Here is a 25,021-nt window from a genome sequence, read left to right on the forward strand (position 1 = left end):
ATATATGATGCATATACCTATATTTATATACAGGATGTTTCATTTTAATCCGACCACGACAAAAAACCATGGAAAAACTAATTTTAACGAAAAATGACCTTAACAAAAGTTGAAGGGGGTAAAGGGCGCCATCGAATGACACAAACACCTATGACCTTGAACTCAATTTTCAAGGTCATTTGAGGGTAATTGTGATTTTTTAAATAGGAACCTCTATTTTAGACCTTGGAATCGGATAGAGCGGAAAAAATTACATCGCAAAGGATATTTTAAGTTTACTTTGGTGACCTTGAGAAGGTCAATTCAAGGTCAAATAACAAAAAATGTGCTAAACAGCTGTTTGTCTGGTTTTATTTTACTGATGTCGAAAGATGACCTTGACAAAAGTTGAAGGGATCAAAAGGGGCCATCTAATGACACCGACACCTTTGACCTTGAACTCGATTTTCAAGGTCATTTGAAGGTCATTGTATTTTTTTAACGGGGACCCCTATTTTTGACCTCGGAATACGGAGCAGCGGAAAAAATTACGTCGGAAATGACATTTCAAGTTTGCCTTAGTGACCTTGAGAAGGTCAATTCAAGGTCAAATAAGAAGTATCAGCCTAAGATTGTTTTCCTTTCAATTTTTTCGTAGAATTATCATTTTGTTATTGTAATAAACATTAAGAGAATAATTGACTTAAAATGTGATTATGCTTTGCTGACTTCAAAGCCATTTTGTAAGGTCAAAAGTGCAAAAATGCAATATCAAATGTTATGTGGAGTTCATATTTATATCCTAACTTTAGTGTTGCCCAGGAACAATGATGTGGACGTAATAGGATTGTGTACCCTTTGGGGTACTTGATTAGAGTGAGTCTCCTTGCCTCTCACTTTTATTATGTACAGATTTGAATGTAGGTGCCCAAAGACACCACCATTTTTTTGGATTCTATTCAGTTAAGATGATTTTTCATGTTGAATTTTCCCGCGACTCATTGTTGAAATAGACAATTTTTCTAATAAGAGATCTCTTTTCATATGAATTTATCCTGTACTCATTGTTACTTACCAAATGCATTATAGCTGAATTGTTTGTAACAATGGGATGATTGAAAAAAACGCAAAATAGTGTTTTTCAAAAATCAAAAAATGTCCATAAAAAAATGTATATGCATGTCAAATTTTATTGATATTGACGAAGTAGTTCTAGAAATATTACCCTGGTATGCGCACTGGCGCCATCTGGCTCGAGCTTTCACTAACTTTGTAACTACCCCCCGCCGTCATTCTCCCCACTCCTATACGGTATACCTGATCACTGTAGAAACCACGCTGCCCCGCCCTTTATTTTTGGTATAAAATAAGTGCTTGAGCCGTCAAACCGACATTCGAGCATCAACCGCCTCGACAGCTCCATTAACTTTTGTTTCTAAGACGTAAAAATGGCTTGTCAACAAAAGGAGAAGAGAGTAATTCAGCACCGCTCCGAGGAAACCAAGGCACTAGCCAGAAACTATTGCCTTGGAGGAATGAGGAATTGCGTTATATCGCGTCGACTCAATGTTCGTGAGTCGACTCTACGCGGGTGGCTCAGCAATATAAAGAAGCCGCGAAACCAACCACAGATGAGACCAAGAGAGGAGAGCCAGCGAAGAAGGACACGACGCGTCGACAACAACGTCCGAGAGGAAGAAGTTTGGCAGAATCCTGGAGCTGAGGACAATGTCAATCAAGGTGAGCCAAGTTTTCAACATATCGAGTTTTGTAAGAATTTGGGATTGATTGACAATTCAAAGTTAGCTCTAGCCAAATCTTTACTGGCAAGTAGAACGCGTATTTCTATGAATCAGTATAGGAGTCTGATCGAACCTCGTTGAGACAGATTCCAGTAGAAATCGAGGTAAGTAAAACTAAATTAACGTAATATAAGGTTACTGTTGCTATACAGGGACATAAAATATAGCAACACATTTTTAATGTGGCCTTGTACCTACAAAATAGGTATCAAGACGGTCTCAAGCCCGTGTAAACACAGAGAGAAAATGTGTGCGTAAATATTGAATTATAAATATTGATCTGATATTAGGCAAAAGACGGATGAAGATTTAAATTTACGCCACTATGCATACACTCAGCAGAGTGCGTTATAAGGCTAAATCGAGCAGCAGAGTGTCTTTCTTTGCTGCAATATAAACCTAAATCGACTTAAAGGATTTTTCATAGCCGACCTCTTGCGTACTGCCGTATAAAATCGCTCTCGTAAAGTTTCGATTTCATAAGCGGCTTGCTTAGTCACGTGCTCTCGACTTAAAATGCGGCTATTACGAGCCTACGACACAATTATTTTCCTCGGTATTAGCGGGGCTCGTGTAATGCCGAGATGTGGCAAGCTGTTGTTTTGATTGCAGTTATTTTTGAAAAACGAGAGCCTTGGATAGCCGCGTAATTATCATACCGTTCGGCACGGAAAAACAGTGTCCGGATAGTATCAAGGTAACGCCAAACTCGACACAGATAAGAGATCTCTTTTCATATGAATTTATCCTCTACTCATTGTTACTTACACTTAGTATTCAATAGTTTACTAGTTATTGAATAGTTATTGATTAGCCAAACTAATGAAATATCGTTTGTTTAACATTTTCTCTTTTTCATTCATTGACCTTTATTTTTTCTATTAAAATTTATTACTCATCGAAAGCTATCTAATTTGTTCAGTTTGGTAAAAACAAAATTTTTTATTGAACTTGTTATAAATTTTTAACAGTGGCTGATTATCCAGCCGCTGAAAGGGTTGATATTTTATTGATTCTTGGTGAATCTAGACATAATTATCGACAAGCTGCAGCCTTGTATCGAATTCGATATCCCGATAGAAGACATCCAAGTCATACAACCATTCGTGAGATTTACCGTAGAGCTCAACAAGGGCAACTAGCACGGGTTAGAGAACGTCGTAATTAAAACGAAGATGATCTTCGTGTAATGGTCGTTTTAGCAATGGTTCATTTGAATCCCCACGTTAGTACCCGTGAAATTCAAAGGCAAAGTGGTATACCTATGGCTACTGCTTGGAGAATACTGAGAAGTCAACGTTATCATCCATATCATATTACTTTAACTCAGGATCTCATACCTGCTGATATGAGGTTAAGGCTACAGTTTTGCCAATGGGCACGACAAATGATTGCTAATGATCGTCACTTTTTTCAATACGTAATGTTTTCTGATGAAGCAAAATTCAAAAGCAATGGAGAGCTTAACCGACACAACTGTCATTATTGGTCGAATGTTAATCTGCATTGGTACAGGCAGATAGATAACCAAAATCGTTGGAGTCTTGATGTTTGGTGTGGAATTGTTAACGGATACCTTGTAGGCCCATACTTTTTCGATGAAAATGTAAATGGCCATAATTTTTTACAGTTCCTGAGAGAACGTCTTCCAGTACTTCTTGAAGAAGTAGATTTATACACAAGAGCAAGAATGTGGATTCAATTAGATGGAGCTCCTGCGCACAATATCTTAATCAAAATTACCGTGACAGGTGGATTGGACGCACTGGACGTGGAGATTTGGGTGTTCGATGGCCACCGAGATCTCCAGATATGACATCACCCGATTTCTATTTGTGGGGGTATTTGAAAGATGTTGTTTATGAACATGAAACTACAACAAGGGAAGATATGATCCACAGAATTCAAACCGCTTGTGAAAACATCCCAAGAGCTGTATTACTCAGAACAGTAGAACATTTTCAGCAGCGAATTGAATTGTGTATCCAACAAAATGGTGGTGTCTTTGAGCACCTGCGTTGAATTTTGAGCAAAAGTGAGAGGCAGGGGGGCTCACTCTAATTAAGCACCCCGAAAAGTGAGAGGCAAGGGGACTCACTCTAATCAAGCACCCCGAAAAGTGAGAGGCAAGGGGACTCACTCTAATCAAGCACCCCGAAAAGTGAGAGGCAAGGGGACTCACTCTAATCAAGCACCCCAAAGGGAACACAATCCTATTACGTCCACGTCGTTGTTCCTGGGTAACGCTAAAGTTAGGATATAAATATGGACTTCACATAACATTTGATATTGCATTTTTGCACTTTTGACCTTACAAAATGGCTTTAAAGTCAGCAAAGCATAATCACATTTTAAGTCAATTATTCTCTTAATGTTTATTACAATAATAAAATCACGATCACGTCAACAATCTGAATCACACTTTCAATTTTGAAAACTACCACATTAAAGACAGAGAGATCAATTTAAATAAAAGACTAGTTTCCGAAATGCTACACATACACCTACAAGAAAACGGTATTAATAAGAAGGAAGACACTAAAAATTTAAATACAGTATACACACACCTTATACACCAGCTGAAAACAAAACTAACATAAGCCAGGCTCTGACGTCAATAGCGGAAGAAATTGTCAACACGGCCGCTCGACTATCTTCTCACTGCACCGCGCTATATAAACACGACGAAAATCTCGACTCGCGCGAATTAGAATCCAACAGCTGAGAGAGAAACACTGTTCACCTACGTTCCCCCCGCCGCGCGGCGGGGAAGCGCCTTCTCGACAAAACTTTGTACCAATCTTCTCCATAATTGTAAGTTCTATTCTTCACACTATACATATATTGTTATACAACAAGTTTTTGATAAAAATTTTTTTCACGTCAGTCTCCTGATGAGGGCGGGATTGTCCGTCGAAACGTTGAGAAGAAAGGAGAAAATGTCTTTCTCTCCTTTCTCACCACACAACCTGCCTCGGGAAGACCGATAGAGACAAACCAATATTCTTGATCACCACCGAGGGACAACATCAAATATAGAAAAACCATTTTCTCTAAAAATATTTTTATAAAAAATAACTGTTTTTCTCGAATCCAGAATCCAAAAATATATATGCATGTCAAATTTTATTGATATTGACCGAGTAGTTCCAAAAATATTACGGTATATGATTTGAACTTCTAACACACCAAAAAGTATTTTCTAGAAGTTTTGACGAAACTCAAAATTTTACTATTACAAAGCTTCCTCTGGAGGAAGCAAAATTTCTGCACGCAATTAAATTCAATCGATAAAATCACTTTCAATCGACACGTACTAATCACGTGAATTTGAGTTGGGATGGTTTTGCCGACGCAAGTAAAGTAGGCTACGGAGCCTGCATTTATATTCTAACAAAAGGCGGGGAGGGTAATTATCTCACTTTATACCAGTATACACAATATATACCTTGCTTGTTACGAAAGCAATAAATATCAAATTTGATAATTGCTATTTCTGGTCTGATTCAAGCATAGCATTAAATTGGATCAACACTGCTCCTAATCTCTTAAAAGCCTTTGTCGCCAATCAAGTTGCAGAAATTCAAACTATAACCAACATAAAAAACTGGCATTACGTACAATCACATGACAATCCCGAAAACGGTCTCCCTCGCGGTCAATTGCCTTACAATTTTTCAGAAAATTCAATGTGACTAAATGGCCCCTCTTGGCTAAAAACGAGAAAATCTCGATGGCCTACAAGTGAGTGAGAATATAAACCAGCAAAACAAGTATATCGTCGAGTTTTATCACTTGATTATACCATCCCTTTACTATCCCGTTCTTTCGCCAACTACTTCAGCGAGGATTCGGAGGACGACGTTCCATACCTTCCGATACACGCGCCCAATTTGAAAAAATATAAGAAGAAGAAGCAGCGCCGGGGGACCACAGACGGACAACGCGAAAAGCCATCGCACGAAGCAACAACCTCCAAGATTCAGCGCAAGGAACGGCTGACAAGTTTGTTTGAGCCTGAATCTCTGCACTGTCAACCTCTGACGATCCAGGATAAAAAGGAAGACTATCACCCACATCGGCCAGCAGCTCCGGACGATCAAGGAAACGGAAATGGAATCTCTCCAGTACAACAGGCGCAGACATAGTTTTGGCAAGACGATTGAGGGACGAGCGAATCTTGAAAAAGTTCGCTGAATTATTTGGCGAGGATTCGGAGGACGACGTGCCGTACCTCCCGATACACGCGACAAATTTGAAGAGATTTAAGAAGAAGAAAAAGCCATCGCGCGAATCAACAACCACCAAGAAGACGATCCGGGATAAAAAGGAAGACCATCGGCCAGCAGCTCCGGACGTTCAAGGAAACGGAAATAGCATCTTTACAGTACAACCACCGACGCAGATGCAAGAAGACATCTCGAGGCAAGTTAGAGCTCCAAGACAGAAGCCGTTCATTGTCCCGAAGCAGCCAATCACAAACAATCAGCTGGCAAAAGAAGTACGCGAGATGTATGGATCTGGGCGTTCTACGGCAAATAACCTAAAACGCCTAGTCTATGCACCAATGCCTAGACTGGATTATCGGCTAGCTGCAAAAAGAAAGCGTTTAATGTAAATTTGTATACACTTTTAACGTGTAAAATTTTTATTGACAAAAATAGATTTTTTATTGCAGCAAATATTTAGTTTTGAGTATGATATGAATGTAAAACCGTTTTTATCTACACAAGACATAAGTTGCTCTTGAGTAGAGACTAGGCACTTAAGTTGTGCTGGAGCTAATGACTAGCCATAGGCTGCGCATGGCCTTATAAAGGCTCCTGACAGCGGGGATCGAGCCGCCGAAAAAACTATCACATTCATACATCCACACTTACGTACACACCTATTTACAAAATCCATTCATACACACGGACAGTGATGCGCGCGCCGCATAGCTACTGCGTCATCACATCTAAATCCTACTCTTGTACATTCACATATGTGCGCTCGCCGCGCCACTCGCTTCGAGATATATATAGTTATATGCTTGCCGCTCCGCCGTAGCTCCTACTGTTGCCGCTGTTGGCTAGCGGCGCTGCTGATGTTGTGCTGCTGCTGGCTGCTCAGCTGTGGCCTTCTAATTTATACTAATTTCTAATTGTTTTAATTGATCAACTGATCTAATTGACGTTATTTTCATTATACAGAAATTTGATAAAACTATGCACGAATTTTCAAAAAAAGCAATCTATTTTATGTATGATAGAACTATAGTTAAATGTAATGCAAACATAAATACGACTGTTACAAATTCCTAAGATATAATTTTTACGTGGTTGTAATATTGCAAAGTCAAAATAACTTTCGAATATTTGACCATGTGTATTTTTAGCATAATTTATTTTCAAATCTTTGATCTGATATTTTTGTAATAATGTACATTAGTACGTAAAATTAAATAAGACGTCGAATTTATTAATTTATTACTTGTCAAAAAAAAAGGAAAATCAATGATTTTTATACGATATAGATTTGTTCTGATCCTAATGTCATATCTTTTTTTTCAGTCTAAGTCATCGTATTTTTAATTTACTAGCAAAAATTGATTGTTATCCGGCTTAGCGCTCGATAAGATTAACATCTAAATATTTTTTTGCATAAGTTACATTCTAATTCATAGTGAGCTGTCTATCTACTGAACCCTCATTTCCAAAACACCCTGATTTGACATATTTACCTGGCTGATGGCTGTGTGTATTTTGTCGATTTTGCCATTCTGATGGTGTATTCATCTATATGTCTATAGATAGACGTTATATACGGAGCAATTTATTTATTAATATTCACGTAGCTCTCTGTCACTGCATTGGTAAACTCCGTATTTGCTTACTTGCACCAAAAAAAGTTGGGAGATAATTTTTATCACGGTTGTAAGAGGTACATGATATGTGTATATAGCTTTTACAACACATTTTCACTCACTAAGTACGCTAGTTTTTTAAATAAAAGTTTAAAAGCGTGTTTATGGTTGTGCAGGCATTAAGGGAGTTCTTATGTCTTGAAACGTAATATAAGAAATATGGTAAACGACTATATAATATATAATTCACAGCTTCGTTTTGTACTTTTTTCATCAACCGCATCGGCAAAAAATAAGAGGACAAAAGATACGTCGTTGCACTCTCGAAGTCAAAGCAATCCGATAGATGCTTTTGCCTGTTTGTAAAGGGATACACCTATGTGTACCCTAGCGTAGCTATCAAACTTCTTGTAAAGCAAGGAGAGAAAACTCAAGTTCCATTGTAACCGATAGCTCAGTAGATGGAAGCTTTTGGTGCCTTTAAAAATATTTCATTTCAAGGGTTCGACAGGCAAATGCTTCAGCCGCAAAACTGATGACAAACGTGGTTCTTTTTTGGTCTTGCATACCATAAATCGCTTTAGTTGCCAACTCGTTGTAAAGTTGCCATCGCACTAATTCAAGGATAAATTGCCCCGCGAATCACTCAGGGATAAATTAGTGCGGCGGACTTTCTCCGCATAAGAAGGGAGCTAGGGAATTTCAGGAGAGAAAGAGAAAATTAGAAACTAGAACCAAGTTCTCGTGAGTTCCACCAAGAGGTAGGATGGGAGACTGAGACAAATGAGAAAATTCTAAAGGAACACGTCGAGCAGATGGCAGACGAAAAAACTTTCGATTATCTTTCTTTCCCCTTTCGAATTTTTTTTTGAGTTTCCAGAGCCCTTAATCGAACTTCGAAAAGTTTGTTCGATTGGAATCGCTTTCTATACTCGCATATATAGAGTAAGCTTTTTTGAAAAATTGCAATACGCTTCTCACTGATCAAGTTTCCCCCACTTACCAGCCATCGCGGGATCGAATTTCCATCAGAGCGAGCAGCGAAAAAAAAGACAGCGTCGAGGCGTTCGGGGAACCACGTATAATGACGTACCTGCAACTAGAACTTCGTTATGCCTGCCGAGTTCGTCAAGGATATCGAAAAAAGGATCGAGAAAAAGAAGATAAAGCATGTCCCTCCCCAGGCGAGGATCGGGAGCAAAGGGAGGAGAGGACGTAAATTATTGTGGAGCAACGGCGCGCGAGTGTCAGAGGCGTTCGAGAATATCAGTGCGCCCAGTAGTAAAAGTCTCGCTGAGATCAGACGTTTCCACTGAATAATCCGCTCTTTCGCTCGAGCATTGGGAATTCCTATATCCCGCATACGCGTACAGGAGGGACAAAATTAACCAAGAGCGACTTTCCACTTTTGGATCGATAAAAAGGAACAATCTCTGTTGGGAATATCCCCGTTATAATTTACTCGGAAGCGGGTCAGAACCTGATGCTGCAAAAGCTCGCGTAAAAGAGAGATTTTCTTGATATTTTATTTTTGAATTGCATGTATTGGCTTTCATTCATTTGCACCCACGCACTCGTTGAAATTGTGTATTTTTTATGGATTTATGATTACAAAATAGTTAGAGTAGTATAGTAGAGTTCATCCTCTTTGGAATCCCGAAACTGCAGACAAGCTTTCAGATTTACGAACTCTAAAAAATAGCGAAATAAGGACAAAAAATTAGCTCTAATATTGAAATTTTAGTCAGAATGAGTTGATTATATAAAAAAAAACTGTATAATACTGTCGGTCTAATTCATGGATCTGGGTTGATGCGCAAGAGGACATAATTTTGGTGTGAATGTATGCAACTAAGCGTTGCTTGTCTGCCCCGGCAAGTATAAAGCACCTTACCAAGTTAAGACGCGGCCTGCTAAATATTCATACGCTCGAAAGAAGCAAAGCAAGCTTAAGCTTGTAAACGGAGCCAAGTGTCTGCTCGCTGCGGGTATTTCCATTAATTGATAATGCGCTCGTTATACACGGAATACATTAATGAGGCCACGCTCTGTATAATACAGAGTCAAGAGCTCTGTTTGGAATAAAAACTCATGCTCGACAAAGGATGTAGACGTGAATAAAGTCTACTTTCCAGGAGTGATGTTACGATCGTAGGGGGATAGTTTAAATCTACATGGTCGAATATGTTCGGAAATATTTTATGGAAAAGTTCCAGCGTGTAAAATTATTCGGCCGCTTATTACCTAATTGTCCATTCAAAGAATAAAGTCTACTTTCCAGGAGTGATTTTACGATCGTAGGGGGATAGTTTAAATCTACATGGTCGAATATGTTCGGAAATATTTTATGGAAAAGTTCCAGCGTGTAAAATTATTCGGCCGCTTATTACCTAATTGTCCATTCAAAGTTCATATTCATCGATTTTCTTTCCTAAAGTTTCAGCACAATACGAGCTTTCTAGCGCGATAACATAACCCTCGGCAAAAGTCACGCGAAACTAAATCTCTCTAATGGCAGTAGCAGCAGCAGCGAGCTTCACAAGAGTCTCTCAAGAAATACCTCAACAGTTTTGGCCGAGCAAGTGGCTCTCCTCCATCTCCATCTCCTTCTCATGACTGTAATCGCTCGTCGCGCGTAGAGACGTCTACCGTAGGAGGCTCGGATTCTCCGCGGAGGAGAAAGAGCAGCATCTCCCTCTGCATATAGCCGAGAGATCGTTAAAGTGCGCGCACAGTCATCGTCGGCGATTGTCGACGAAACCCTCTCGAGACTGCGCGCTTCTATTTCGCCTCCGTGTTTACCATGGCTAGGTTTTGCTGCTTCCGAGCTAAGGAGCACGAAAATCGTCCCGATTTACTCGGGATTTGCCGTCTCTCTCTCTCTCTCTCTCTCTCTCTCTCTCTCTCTCTCTCTCTTCTTATTTTCTTCGCCGTCGTCGTAGTCGTCCTTATTTTCCTGCCTTTGAAATTGAAATCTACATCACCGTCGAAAAATCACTCTGCTCCCTGAAAGGGTGAACTTTATCCGTCGTTCATTATTTATATTTAATCGCTTTTTTCGTAGTGCTACGGAAAACAAAAAAAAAGGCTTCTTTCTCGTGTAAAGCTCAAACATCAAATCCGTACTCGACGCATTACGCTGAAAAAATAAAATCGTCCGGGCGCGAGAAAAAAACGTCGAGCTAAAAAAAGGGGCGATGGGAAAATACAAAAGCCAGACGCAAAGCGCACGAGCGCGTTTCCATGGAAAAAGGTACACAGAGACGAAATCAAATATTTAACGGAGGCCAGCCGAGGATTCTGGTGTTCCACTCGCTCATAATGTTCGGCTGCTGTATGCGCTCGGTACGAAAAATCGTTGTTACTCTCGAGCACACAGTGGAGCTTTTTCGGTCGAATTTCATGAAAATTTTCCGGGTAATAATACACGGCTCAGACGATCAACAACAGACGAGGTTGATAACGCTAATTCGTCGAGAGATTCACTCGACGACGACATACACGGTCCAATTACGATCGCGCATAAATTAATGTCGTCGAATAGGGGTAGTTCAAGCGCTGACCTCCTGTATACCTACCCTAGCGGCTCATAGCAGTATGAGTGTTATGGCGCTCTCACGACAGCTGCCTTGTTTTATGGCAGTTCAAGCGTGCGCTATTGCTATTTGAGCTACGATTGCGGAACATCCGCTCGGCTCGGAATGATCGGGACTATTCTGCGCTATTATACATCAATATTTCATTAATATTAAATAAATTTTACTCTTCACATCGAGACACAGCTATATCGCTAAGTAGTATAAGGTCAGCCATGCATCATCGTAAAAATCAGCGCATACCATGACAAAGAAAAGTAAAAACATTTGTTCACGTATATTTTATTATGATTCCGACTAAAAGCGGGCCCTTTAGCCCTGTTTACGGCAGCAGTAAACGCGTGCACGCAGTCGTTCTCGTCAATACCAGCCAGTCTCACACACAACGCGATAACTTGCTTCGACAGGTATAATGTTATCTTCGCGAGCGGGTAATGATTTTCGTTTTAACTGCGTCGCTCGCGTCCCGTTAACGGTGCTGAAATTCATAAGCCGTGAGCAGGGATGTCGTGCTCGACATTTATCGGCTGCGTTGTTTGACTGCTCGATTTTTCGTCGCCATGTTTTTCCTTTTTTTTGAAAAAGCAACGGCGCATACCTTAATATTTCATTTGATGCCATTTCGGTGGTATTATAATTGGAAACTCAAGTCTACCGCGTAATCTTATCGCTGATGCTATCAAACAGTTCCACTAAGAAGTTATTGCGTCGGACTAATGTGCATCGGAGCAGCACTACGTATTCATAAGTATACGACTCGTACGTGCCAGTGAATAATATTCAACCTCCGGAGTAATAGTGCGCATACTTATGAACTTCCTGAGTCGCTATATTACGATTCTAGTTTGAGGTCGTCTTCTCCTGCGGTCGTTTCTCGAATTAGTTATACCGCACTGACTCCCGCTCCAAGTGCATGTATATGGGACCCGCTTAATTAGCACACGCCATAGTCTCGATATATTAATGTACGGTTATAAACATTGAAACAATTAACAAATTTCTTTATTGACCGTCGATCAATACAATAAAAGCTCAAAGAGACGCACAGCTCTATGGCGGGATAAAGTGCTTCGGTGGTAATATTAGTCGCGGAGACAAAGCGAAAACAGAGCAGGAGGGCGTCTCGAAACGACCTAAATAGTCTCATTGATTTCGCAAAGCGGCTGAGGCGAGAGCTGCTGCAGACGACCCTGAATACTAATGGCGAGTTCTTGCTTAATCGATACTCGTGCGAGTGAAACCGTTGAACGTCTTCGCGCGGCTCTGTGTACTGCTGGATTGAACTATCGGCTAATTACCGACTCTATTAAACCTTTAATTTTCAACGCATTGTTTTAATTGTTAAAATTTGAAATACCTTCGCGTATAGCTTAAATAATTCAGAGAAAATCTACAAGAACGTATAACAAATAGTTACACAGACGAGTGGAAGCCAGAGACTCGCAAAAAGGAGAGAGAGCTCTTCTGTCACCAGCTTACAATAGCGACTGTTCGAGAGAAAACATGAGTAGCAGCTCGCGGCGTATATAGAGAGCTCCATTCTCAACGTTATCATTTCTCGATCTTTCTTTTTCGCAGCACAGGACTGCCAATTTTCTTCGGAAGCTCTACACATGCTCACTCGTAGATCAGAAGGTGTGGCAAGTCCCCCAGGCACACAAAGCTGCCATCGAGTTTCTTTATTGATGTGGGAACGGAAGCCAGACACCTTTTGACATCGACGCTTTCGACAAAGAATGTGTGTAGCGTCGCAACAACTCTGGAGATATCCACTCCTTGAATTTACTGTGTACAGTCAATTTTGAAAGAAAGCATAGAATTTTATATACGAAGTGGAGGAATGGATCGCTCGTCAGAGATTTGTTATTATTCTCTCCGATGATCGATGGGTAAATGCTTCACGATTTTACACTTGGATAAATCCTGAAATCGAAGACTCTGCTCGCGATCCTCGAACGTTTTGAAGCGGAAAGTGTCGGGGGAACATTGGCTGTCTCGAGGATCGAAACAAAAGCGCGCTTTTACAATGACAGGTTACGTAACTGTTCCGTGTAAAAAAAATTAGTATGGCATAAGTATGGCTCCAAAAAGTATATCAAAAGTATGCCAAATGTATGGCTAATGCCACTATGCCATACTAGTTCTTTTTAGTGTTAATTATAGAGCCAGATCAATAGCCATACTAAACGCTATACTATTTTTGTTTGCGTTAATTAAATAGACAGACTAATCAGCGCTCAACGCCATACTATTAAATGTATTTATTTATTGCATTGCTTCTCAATACTGTTTACGGGTTTAATCACATACGTACATTGATCTATAACTATTTCCAACAAAATCTGTTAAATATTTTCAACTGGAACTGCACTTTGTACATATAAATTTGTATTCCGCATACATAAATACATAAAAGATACTGATGATTCGTGCATCAAATCGAATTCAAAAGCGGGCTCAAAATTGGTAGGCTGGCGATGCTCTGGAGAACTCATGTTTTTATTTTCAGACAATTCATCCTCAGCGCTGGATCGTGACCTTTGATTTAGCGAGGAGTTGTAATCGCGACTTCGCTCATTTTCGCTCTCTACACTTGACGAATCAGAATTTTCGTCATTTAAACGAAATTTTTTTGTAGTCTGTACTGTGCCTATTTTCTATACTTTAAAAAACTGTTTACTCTTTTATTCGGTATAATGCGAATGTGTAAATGCAAACATGGTTATAGGTTACGAAAACATTCGATGAACACGCTTTGACATTTGCGTTCAAGTTTTTTTGTTTTTCGCGTAAAATTGACTCTTTTCTTACGAAATTTTCGAACACACTTTTTTCATTGCAACATTGACGCTGCAGATAAATTAACCTTTTATTTGTGATCGGTGTTGCTCATAACGACTAGTGAAAAATAAAAGATTTGCAGTGCTTGACATAAACATGAGTTCTGAGTTATGCCATTTGGTACTGTGGATCACAGGGGATCCTCCAACAACGAGCATCTTGAAAGATCGCGAGGTAAAGCTTGGTAAGAAGAAAGTGACGGCTAAATGGGGCTCGAAGTAGTACGAAAACTTTTATATCAGTGAGTATATACATCCAATACAACGCGTATCATTAAATAAAAACCTTATAATTTCACTTTTTTCCAAGCCTCGAGAATTACGGAGGAAGTACGGAGGAAGTAATGAAACTGATTATCAGGCAGAAATAATTAAAAACAATGACGCCAACTGGAAAAGCAGGAAGTAAAAGTATTTCAAAATACATTTTTGAAGTTGTTTTTGGTACAATGAATACTTGTAAAAACACTCCCTATTAATAACTAATTGCTGATAATCTGCTTCATTTGACATTTTCTTCTTTTCAGTTTATGTTAACAACAAAGTTCCTGGCGATGGCAAAAAATATCATTGAAGGAATACGCACGAGTTTTAACATTAACGTGCAATACTCTTTGAAATCCGAAAAAACACCAGTCTGTTGCAAAAAGACGAAGAATGTAGTTGCATATTTATAAAATCAAATAGTTTCATGGTTATAGAATACTTATACATTATCATGTTTTCATGTTTAGTAGTTCATTTATCATTTTTGCCGAATCGCTTAAAAATAGCGTTTCATCTAGCAAAAATATGTAAGTAACACTATGAAAAGAAAAAATATCTGTCAATTAATAGTATCGCGTTTAGTATAGCGACGGATCTGGCTTTTAATTAACGCGAACAAAAATAGTATGACGTTTAGTATGGCGATTAAGCCATTAACACTAAAAAAATAAGTTCGCATTTAGTATGGCGATTGATCTGGCTGTATAATTAACACAAAAAAAAACTAGTATGGCATAGTGGCATTTTCCATACATTCGGCATACGTTTGCAATACTTTTTGGAGTCATACTTACGCCATACTCATGCCATATTAATTCTTTTTACACGGGGTACCACGGTCTTTTCTCTCTGTGCTTATATTTTCTAACACTTTTTGTTACATGTTTGTCAATTAGGAAGTTCAACAATTAATAAAACTTGCAAACGATTTAATTCCAACATTGCGAAACTTTTTCAGTCGGTATTTACGTAGCATTTCATCGCAGCTACATTCTCCCACGGGTATGGCTTTTGTATTTGCCTCTGCACACGTGACATAAACCCGGGTGCCTGAAACCAGTAGGAATAAACACAGAGAAAAACAAAGAATGGAAAAGAGTATAGAATGATGAAAAGTCGCGGAGAAAACACGGAAGCGAGTGAGAACTTTCTTTAAAATACCTCGTCGTGCAAGCACTACTGTGATGAAATTTAATTTTTGAAATGAGGATAGACATGACTTGTTAATGATTCTCTAGATCTAGAAATTCTGGTGGTGATTAATTCTCAGATTTGACAGCAGCACGAAGATTATGCCTGTGGACCTCTATTGCCACTTGGGGGTCTGTGCAGCCGCCGTCGCGCCGTCATCGATTATAACGCTGATTTAGTTTCACCGTATTTGTGCGGGTCAACGAAGTTCGGAGTAATCTCTTTTTTCGGTATGAATTTATCAGGCAGCCAATGATGTACCGCAACTAAAGTAGTCTAGTCGACTTTTTTCGCTTGAGTTGACTGAGCTCGATGTATGCCCGTTATAGGGCTATGGCGCCAATTGGCTAAAGTGAAACATCCAAGGTGCATATGAGGCATTCTACGAGAAGTCGGACACTCACGGTCGAAAAATCGAGCTCTTGCAATTTTGAGGGCACACTTACCAGACCAAGTTTTTACATGCGCTTGAACATACAATATGTAAAAAACATGGGTGCCACCTCCAAATTATATGCCAAAAAAAAAAAAAAAATTACGGGCCAATTTCTAATTACCAAAAAATAGCCTTTGTTGCGCCCAGGGTATTAATTACCTGTCCGAGCCCGAGATCTTGAATTTAAAAAAATCGTTGAGAACGACCGACCCTATCAAAAGTGGCGAGCAATTTAAAATAAGTGAAAATCGTCAAAAATAGGGAAACATGCCTGAATCGCCAGAATTTTCACTTTTTTTCTCAGATTTTCGCTTTTTCGACGTTTTGTATTTTAAATACTATTTTAAATTGCTTACAACTTTCGATATAGAGGGTCGTTTTTAACGATTGCTCGCCTATGCGTTTATATTAGAAGATGTTTCTCACTCAAGTTTATTCAGGTGCGTCGTATAGTCCGTAACATGTATGCAATTTGAGCGGGCTATAACATCGTGCGCTACTTTTTTCGGATATAAATTAAACTACTTGTATTTCGTATATTAGTTCATAATTTTCGAAAGCAGCTAGGAAAAATAAATTATATTTGAGATTGCCGACCCGAATACAATTTCAAGCAGCTGCTGTATCATTGAAAAAAATGTAGAGTGGGCTGGATTGCAATTAAGGGGGAGGTGGGAGCTATAGCTTCGCGAATCCGCCATGGGGTATTTAGTATTTCAAATGCCAAAAAAAAAAAAAAACTAAAAGCCGTATTGCCATTTTCTTTCGGTAGAATGATTCACTTATCTCAAACCTATGGCGCTCGGTTCATTATATTGATGAAATTTCAAATTAAAAAAAGTTAATAAGTAAAATTGGTGTTTGAGGTTGGCGCTGTAATCGCATAAACACGCGTAAATACCTGCTCGTATTTCACAACTTTTACAAAAATCAAAAGTCCGATTCGTATTTTTTTCGGTAGAATGATTCACTAAACTCAACACTATGGCGCTCTAGTCTTGGTTTTTCATTGCAAGCTTTATTCAAAAAGTTATATGGAACAGAAAAACAGTGTTTTCAGCTCCCATATCCCCTTAAGAAAAGTGTAGGTCAATGAGAATTAAAATGCTCATGCATGAATTAAAAGTTTGAGAAAGGTAAGCATTTCCAATGAGATGATTTTTTCATTCGTGTATAAGAAAAAGCTTTTGAAATAGTGTTTTTTTTTTAAATGAAAAAAAAACAGAAACGGAATGCTCCAAACCGCAATTAGAAGTCATACTTTGGAAAATTGATAAAACTATTTAAATAAAAACCGCTGCCAATTCATTGGAACGTAGTTTCCTCCAACTCAATTTATAGGTCCAATAAATAAAAAGTTTTGAGAAAAATCAGTTTTTACATTTTAACTTTTGTTATGGTGAATCGCCAAATAAAATTTTGAAGCACTTGACTACATTGTTTCAGAGATATAAGAAATCAAAAAATTTTCAAAAAAAAAAAATGAAAGCTTGATATCTTAAGAACCATAGGGGATTAAAAGCTGCGCAATGAACTTAGCCTAAACACATAAAATATCTACTTTTTTCCAAAATCTCAAGTGTAATAAGGCTTTTTTACGTCCGTAATCAAGGCACAAAAAAAACTTTTTTTTCAGTTTTTGATTTATTACTGAAAAAATAAGTTTACAAATCACTTGAAATTTAAATAATTTATAGTTTGACAAATGACCCATCGACATGATTTTTTTCGCGAAGTTATGATGTTTAGTTTCAGAGATATGGATTTAAAAAAAATCACCTTTTTCATTTTATCTGCCGAACAAAGCAGTCGATCCCGAGGACCAAACGAGAAAGAGTAGGTAATTTTATTCTCTTTCAAACGCATTACAGCTGAATTGTTTGTAACAATCGTATGATTGAAAAAAAAACACAAAATAGTGTTTTTCAAAAATCAAAAAAAGACCATAAAAATAAAAATAGTTAAGAACATAAAATTAACTGTTTTTGCCGAATGCAGAATCCAAAAATAGATATGCGTGTCAAATTTTATTGATATTGACGGAGTAGTTCCAGAAATATTACGGTATACATACACACCACACACACACACACACACACACATCCATACGGACATTTTCTAAAAACAATTGATTTAAACTTCTAACATACCAAAAAGTATTTTCTAGAAGTTTTGACGAAATTTAAGATCTTACTATTACAAACCCTGGTAGAAATGACCCTAAGAACTGGCCATTTATTAGGTAATAACTTTTCAGCACACTTCTCGTGCTTCGTCCGACTCGTGCTGAACACCTTGTCCTCGCTTGAAATAGCCTATTTTCTCCCCTTGATGCACAATGTACTATTATGAAAAAGCGGATTTGTTCCCGAGCGAAGCGAGTGTTCCATTCCCGCACGCTCCGGTACTTTTCCACACGCTTACTACTTTCCTGCACGCTCAGGTACTTTTTCGGATACTCGTTTCAGCGTGTGGGAAAGTGACACTTTACGCACGCAAATGCGTGTGCAAACTTGAACTCTGCGCACTCAAGTCGTACAGTATACGTAAGGAAGTTACGTTCAAATTCACCGTGCTGATAAACCAAGTCTGTTAATTATCCTGTCTCTATTGGGCGCAAACAACAAGACCTAATTTATGCGCGTATTGTTCGGAATATTCTTAGTACTCGTTAATGGGTGTAAAACCCAGGTACCGTTTGACTGTCTCGCTGTCTAGACGGCCAGGAACACCCCTTAACCTTCCGAGAAATTATCCGTCTGTCACTTAAATGCATTGTGTAATATTTCTATTGCGGCATTTATATTGCATTATAATTGTATGTTATTAGAAGACTTCACTAAAACGGCTTGACCTCCTGCTGGTTTATATGTATAAGACGGCGTCAGGATATACCACTCAGGTAGGACCATAAACATAGCTCTCTTGGGTCGGCATATACCTGATATCCCCACCATAAAGTCAGCCGATCCTTGTCGCCCTCAATCCTTTCAGAAATGGAGATTTTTGGGTAAGGGTACAAATTTACAAAAATAAAGATTTAACATGAGAAAATTTAGCATTTATTTATAATAAAAGGTAAAATTTTTAAACTTAAAACAAAATATTAGAAAAGTAAGATTGTTAAAAAGGAGTACATTGTGTACCGAAGGCGTAAAGTGAGCTTTTTTAGATCGAGTTGAGAGTTTGCAGTAGGAGTCGAGCATTTTTTCAGCGAATTCCTTACGCAGAAAAATGAGGAATTTGCGGGAATAATAAAAAACCATTTACGGGAGAACAAAACTTTTGCTTCCTTCTAGTGGCAGCTTTGTAGTAGTAAAATTTTCAGTTTTGTTCGAACTTCATAGAAACGTATTTGGAGGTGTTTGGAGTTCGAATCATACGTTTTTAGATAATGTCCGTGCTGTGTCTGTGTGTATGTGTATGTACGTCATAATTCTGGGAGTACGCGGCCAATCGTAATAAAATTTGACGTGCATATATATTTTCTGATTCTGACATCGGAAAATTTAGTAATGACTCATGGTCGATTTCATGGAAATTTTATGGTTATTTCTCAATTTTAGAACAAATCCTATATCAACTGCTGCTTGAAGAACGCCCTAGGAGAACGGCAAATTTATAGTGCTGTGTGTGTGTATTTGTTGTAAATGTAAATTTCATATTCTAATAATATCACTTTTATTCAAATTCGCGAATTAAAATTTTTCATTCCTCTTAATGTGTGTAAATACTTTTTAGGTGATTTGTAAATTCGAATTTTCTTAATACTTTGAATGTGTAAAATATGTATTGACACATATAGATTTTTTGTAGCAGCTTTAATATTTCTTTCTATGTAATATAATATAATTTATATTATATAATAAATATATAGTTTTGAGTATAATATGAATAAAAAAATTAAAACTCAATATCTATGTTGTGCATAAATATTCTTCGTCCCAAATAAATCTTATATTTTAATAAAATCATACTCATTTAAGTATGGAGAAAATTAACAATTTTTCTAAGTGCTGTGGTACCATTATTCCATAAAGCAATTTCGGAAATCTGTATACTCCGCCTTCTATACTGTCTGACCCACACCTAATACTCTTAATGAGGTCTACCCACCCCCACTCTTTTCAACGAATTTCATCCGGCCCCAACCTTCTTGATTAGACTACCCTAACCTACTCACAGCTGCACCAACCATATAAAAGGTTTGGTACAAACATTTTCAGTCAGTATCGATGAAATCACAGCCCAAGACACACAACTGTATAGTCAAAATGGCAGGCGCAGACGTAGTTTTGGCACGACGTATGAGGGACGAGCGAATCTTGAAGAAGTTCGCTGAACTTTTTGGCGAGGATTCAGAGGACGACGTTCCTTACCTCCCGATCCACGCCCCCAATTTAAAAAAACATAAAAAAAATAAGCAGCGTCAACCTCCGACGATCCAGGTGAAAAAACAGGACGTTCATCCAGATCGGTCAGCAACCCGGCAAATTCAAGGGAGTGGAGAAAAAATTACTGAAGTCCAACCAGCCGTACAGAAGCAAGAAGACATCACGAGGCAAGTGAGAGCATCCTTCATGGTACCTAAGCAGCCGATCACAAACGATCAGCTAGCAAGAGAAGTACGCGAGATGTATGGATCTGGGCGTTCTACGGCTAATAACCGATAACGCCCAGTCTATGCACCAAGCCTGGACTGGATTATCGGCTAGCTGCATCGAGAAAGCATTTTATGTAAGTTTAATTAAAACTTTTGTGTCACTTTTAATGTTAATAAATAATTTCTATGTGAGTTTAAAAATTAAAATTTTTTTTCAATACTTCTAAGATGGATGAACTCCACTGATTATTGCAACTATTTTAAACTATATCAATTTTTATAAATCAGTAATGTAATTATAATCATAAACAGATTCTGATTTGTTTATAGAAAAAGACATATTTTACTTTGGTAGAAGTGCTATATTTTCACTGTTAATGGCTCATTTCATCAAATAACCCATTTTGACAATAAATGTTTCCTGCGCATAGCCTAATTATGAAAACTTCTAAACCTATGGTTAAAATTATGTCTTAACCATACAAATAAAAGTTAGTATTTTCAAACAAAATTTTCTTTTATGATAATAATTTTTTATGTAAATACATCAATTTTTAATAACTTTTAATAATATTTATAAGTAGATATTACAACCAACAGTTTTATAGTTATAAAAATACTAACTTTTATTTGTATGGTTAAAACATAAATATTAACCATAAGTTTAGAAGTTTTCATAATTAGGCTATGCGCAGAGAACATTTTTTGTTAAAACTGGTTATTCGATGAAATAAGCCATCAAACAATAAAAATGGCACTTTTACCAAAGTAAAATATTTCTTATTCCTTATACAAATCAAAATCTGTTTATAATTATAAATTACATTTCTGATTTATGAAAATTGATATATAGTTTAAAATAGTTGTAATAATTAGTGGAGTTTCCCCTTAATGTTTGTAAATACTTTTCATAAGACGTGCATCGAAAACGCGCTTTTTGCTTACAAAATGTGGAGCAAAAGTAGTGTTATTTAAGCCTGAGGCGAAAGGCCTTTTTAGTATTTTTGTTTGTATTTATATACGTACAAACATACCCACACATACATATTTACATATATCTGAGGCGGAAGTACTCATTCTCGCCCCTAGGGAAAAACATTTTCGCCTCAGATATTTGCATTTCCGCGTGTGTATGTGCGTGATACATCTCGTACATTTATCTATACATGCAGAGCCAGAAAAAAACCGGACACTTCAGGGGGTCTGAGTGAACAAATTTGAAATTTGTGAGCACACCTACCCGACCATATTTTTCGTTCTTCAGATCATATGGAACCCGACAAAACCTTGAGTTCCCAAGATTAAAAAATACCTATTTTTTTGTCGGGCAATTCAAATTCTCTTATGGGAATTTAACACGGGGAAAATTAACGAAAACCAGAAAATTGCCACTTTTAGTCTGGGGGCGTAATCCAAACATGTGTTTTAATAGAATCGAAGTTTAAAAAAAAGGAATTAATTCGAGGGCTGGTGCGTTAAAAATGATTGTCTAGGTTAAAAGTTCTCTGGGCTTAAAAATGGAAAAAATCACCAATTTTTCGATTTTTTACGGAAATTATCGATTTTTCTTATTCTTAAAATCTTTATAACATTTCATCCGAGCGGTCAATTTCGACGATCTAAGGCTCAAATTGTAGCTCATTTCTTCCGCTTTCGGTTTAAGAATTTAGATTAACACTTTTATTTTACGATCAGCTATATATATATATATATATATATATATATATATATATATATATATATATATGACGACGAAAACGGCCAAAAAACGGCCATAATTGATAAGCATATATATATAGCTGCTCGTAAAATTGAAATGTTAATCCAATTTTTTAAACGAAAATAAAAGAAAAGAGCCCTGGATGTTTAAAATTGGCTGCTCGAATCAGAAGTTATAAGAATCTTAAAAATAAAAGAAAAATCACTGATTTTCGTAAAACATCTTACTCTTCGTGACTTTTTACTATTTTCAAGCTTAGACAACTTTTTACCCAGGCAATCATTTTTAACTCACCAGCCCTTAAAATAAAGCTCTCTTCTGATACTTTGATCCTAGCAATACACATTTTTGGATTGCACCTTCATACACTGAGTGGGTAAAGTTGAATCCTGGCATGTTTTCAATAATTTTCCCCGTGTTAAATTTCCATAAGAGAATTTAAACTGTCCGACAAAAAATAGGTATTTTTTAATCTTGGAAACCCAAGGTTTTTCGTGTTCTGAATGGCCTCAGGAACCCAAATATGTTGATCTGGTAGGTGTGCTCTCAAATTTCAAATTTGTTCACTCAGACCCCCTGAAGTGTCCGGTTTTTTTCTGGATTTGCACATATATCATCGGTCCGTGTGACACCAAACAAAATTCAGATTTACAACGAAATTCTACTATGAGATACTGGACGACTCTGCTCTTTCAGGCAGGTTAAAAGGAGCGTTATCGATGCCCTAATTATAAAAAGCAACTTTTTCAGACTCGGATGATGGTTGAGCACTCGTGTACTCATCACCCTCACTTGCAAAAGCCAACTTTCGCCCCTAGTTGTGTAATGTACTATTATTTTATAAATAATTCTATAAAGTTTTTGTACTTTTCCTTTGATAAATAAAATTATTCCTAATTAATTATAATTCTTTCTCTCTTTTTATCTCGCATAGCTATAGTTGTTAAACTAAGCTTCAAGAGACATCACCCTCCAATTTTAACCTGACACCCTTTTTACCAACCTATATGCTACCTCCAGGAGGAAGCAAAAGTTTTTTTACTCGCAATTTTTTTTATTTTTCCCGCAAATTCCTCATTTTTCTGCAAAGGAATTTGCTGGAAAAATGCTCGACTCTTACTGCAAACTCTGAACTCGGTCTAAAAAAGCCCACTTTGAAATCTGGCCCCAATACTCACGTACAGCAGTAGCAGCAGGGAAAGAGAGACAGCGCTATTGTCGCTGATATTTCTTTTCCAGAGGCAAATTCCGCGTGTGAAGAAAAAAAGGGCAAAGTTTCTGCCGCTGCAAACTCTTTTATGCATACGAGCCTTCCTTTAGATATAAAATTCACACGGATACGTCCAGCGGTAATCACAATTAGAGGTGCGAAACGAGTTATCACTTGTCAGAAAAAACAACAACTTTGTCCCTCTTTATTTGAACCGATTCTTTTGTTATGAACACGCCCTCTCGATAGGGCCGAAGAAGCACTTTCTGTATATGTGATGGTTAGTTTGCACCAGAATAATTCATATGACGATTTATTTCTTAAAAAATAACGTCTATTATAAATGTTTCATATTATTATTAATATTTTTATTATATTTATGTAGTTTTTGTGAATTATATTGTATTTGTACTTTTTTCTATGATATATAAAATTCTTTCCTTTTATTATAAATCAATTCTCAATTTTCTCATGTTAAATCTTTATTTATGAAAATTTGTACCCCTACCCAAAAATCTCCATTTCTGAAAGGTTTGAAGGCGACAAGGATCGGCTGACGTTATGGTGGGGATATCAGGTATATGCCGACCCAAGAGAGCTATGTTTATGGCACTACCTGAGTGGTATATCCTGACGCCGTCTTATACAAATAAACCAGCAGGAGGTCAAGCCGTTTTAATGAAGTCTTCTAATAATATACAATTATAATGCAATATAAATGCCGCAATAGAAATATTACACAATGCGTTTAAGTGACAGACGGATAATTTCTCGGAAGGTTAAGGGGTGTTCCTGGCCGTCTAGACAGCGAGACAGTCAAACGGTACCTGGGTTTTACACTCATTAACGAGTACTAAGAATATCCCGAACAATACGCGCATAAATTAGGTCTTGTTGTTTGCGCCCAAAACAGGAAGGATAATTAATAGACTTGGTTTATCAGGACGGTGAATTTGAACGTATCTTTCTTACGTATACTGTACAACTAATTCTTTTAAATTTTATTTAAACAAATTAATATGCTGACGCATATTATCGCCATAAATAAACTGACCCCATTGATTTAAGGGAACCTAACCACCTTAAATCACTTTTTTGAAAACATATGAATGGGCCGTAAAATTTATGTAATATAAGGTTTCCGAGTGCGCTGATTACGAATCTGTAATCAGATTTGCACAAAAAAAATTGTTTAAAGAACCTATATAAATAATGTATAGCAAAATTAATAATTTTTCAAGTCAAATACTTTTTGCACACTAACGCACACATACATACATATATCTACTATATTTATTATTTATTAGCTTCTTTTATGTGCGCGTGTGTGTGTGTGTATGTAATATAAAAGTAAAATAAATCAACCTATATCCACAACAGGGAACAGATACAGAACAAGGAACAGCTCGCTGTTCCTCATATCTATAGTTATACTTACCTATGTATAAGGCCCGTTGGGGCCGTTACAGGCAAATAAGAACAGGGAACAAATAGAGATACAGGAACATATACAAGAAGATAACATTGGTTAG

At 37.5% G+C, this 25,021-nt stretch overlaps 1 long non-coding RNA gene across 1 annotated transcript; it reads left to right on the forward strand.

Moving 5' to 3' along the window:
- The first annotated feature begins 13,474 nt into the window (after nucleotides 1-13,474).
- LOC103315637 lies at nucleotides 13,475-15,129 on the forward strand. The gene is made up of 3 exons (XR_511998.3): nucleotides 13,475-14,304; nucleotides 14,373-14,506; nucleotides 14,590-15,129. It is a non-coding gene; the product is annotated as an uncharacterized LOC103315637 (long non-coding RNA).
- Nucleotides 15,130-25,021: the final 9,892 nt, after the last annotated feature.

This window comes from Nasonia vitripennis, chromosome 4 (genome assembly GCF_009193385.2).
Source record: "Nasonia vitripennis strain AsymCx chromosome 4, Nvit_psr_1.1, whole genome shotgun sequence".
In the NCBI taxonomy this organism is placed as follows: domain Eukaryota; kingdom Metazoa; phylum Arthropoda; class Insecta; order Hymenoptera; family Pteromalidae; genus Nasonia; species Nasonia vitripennis.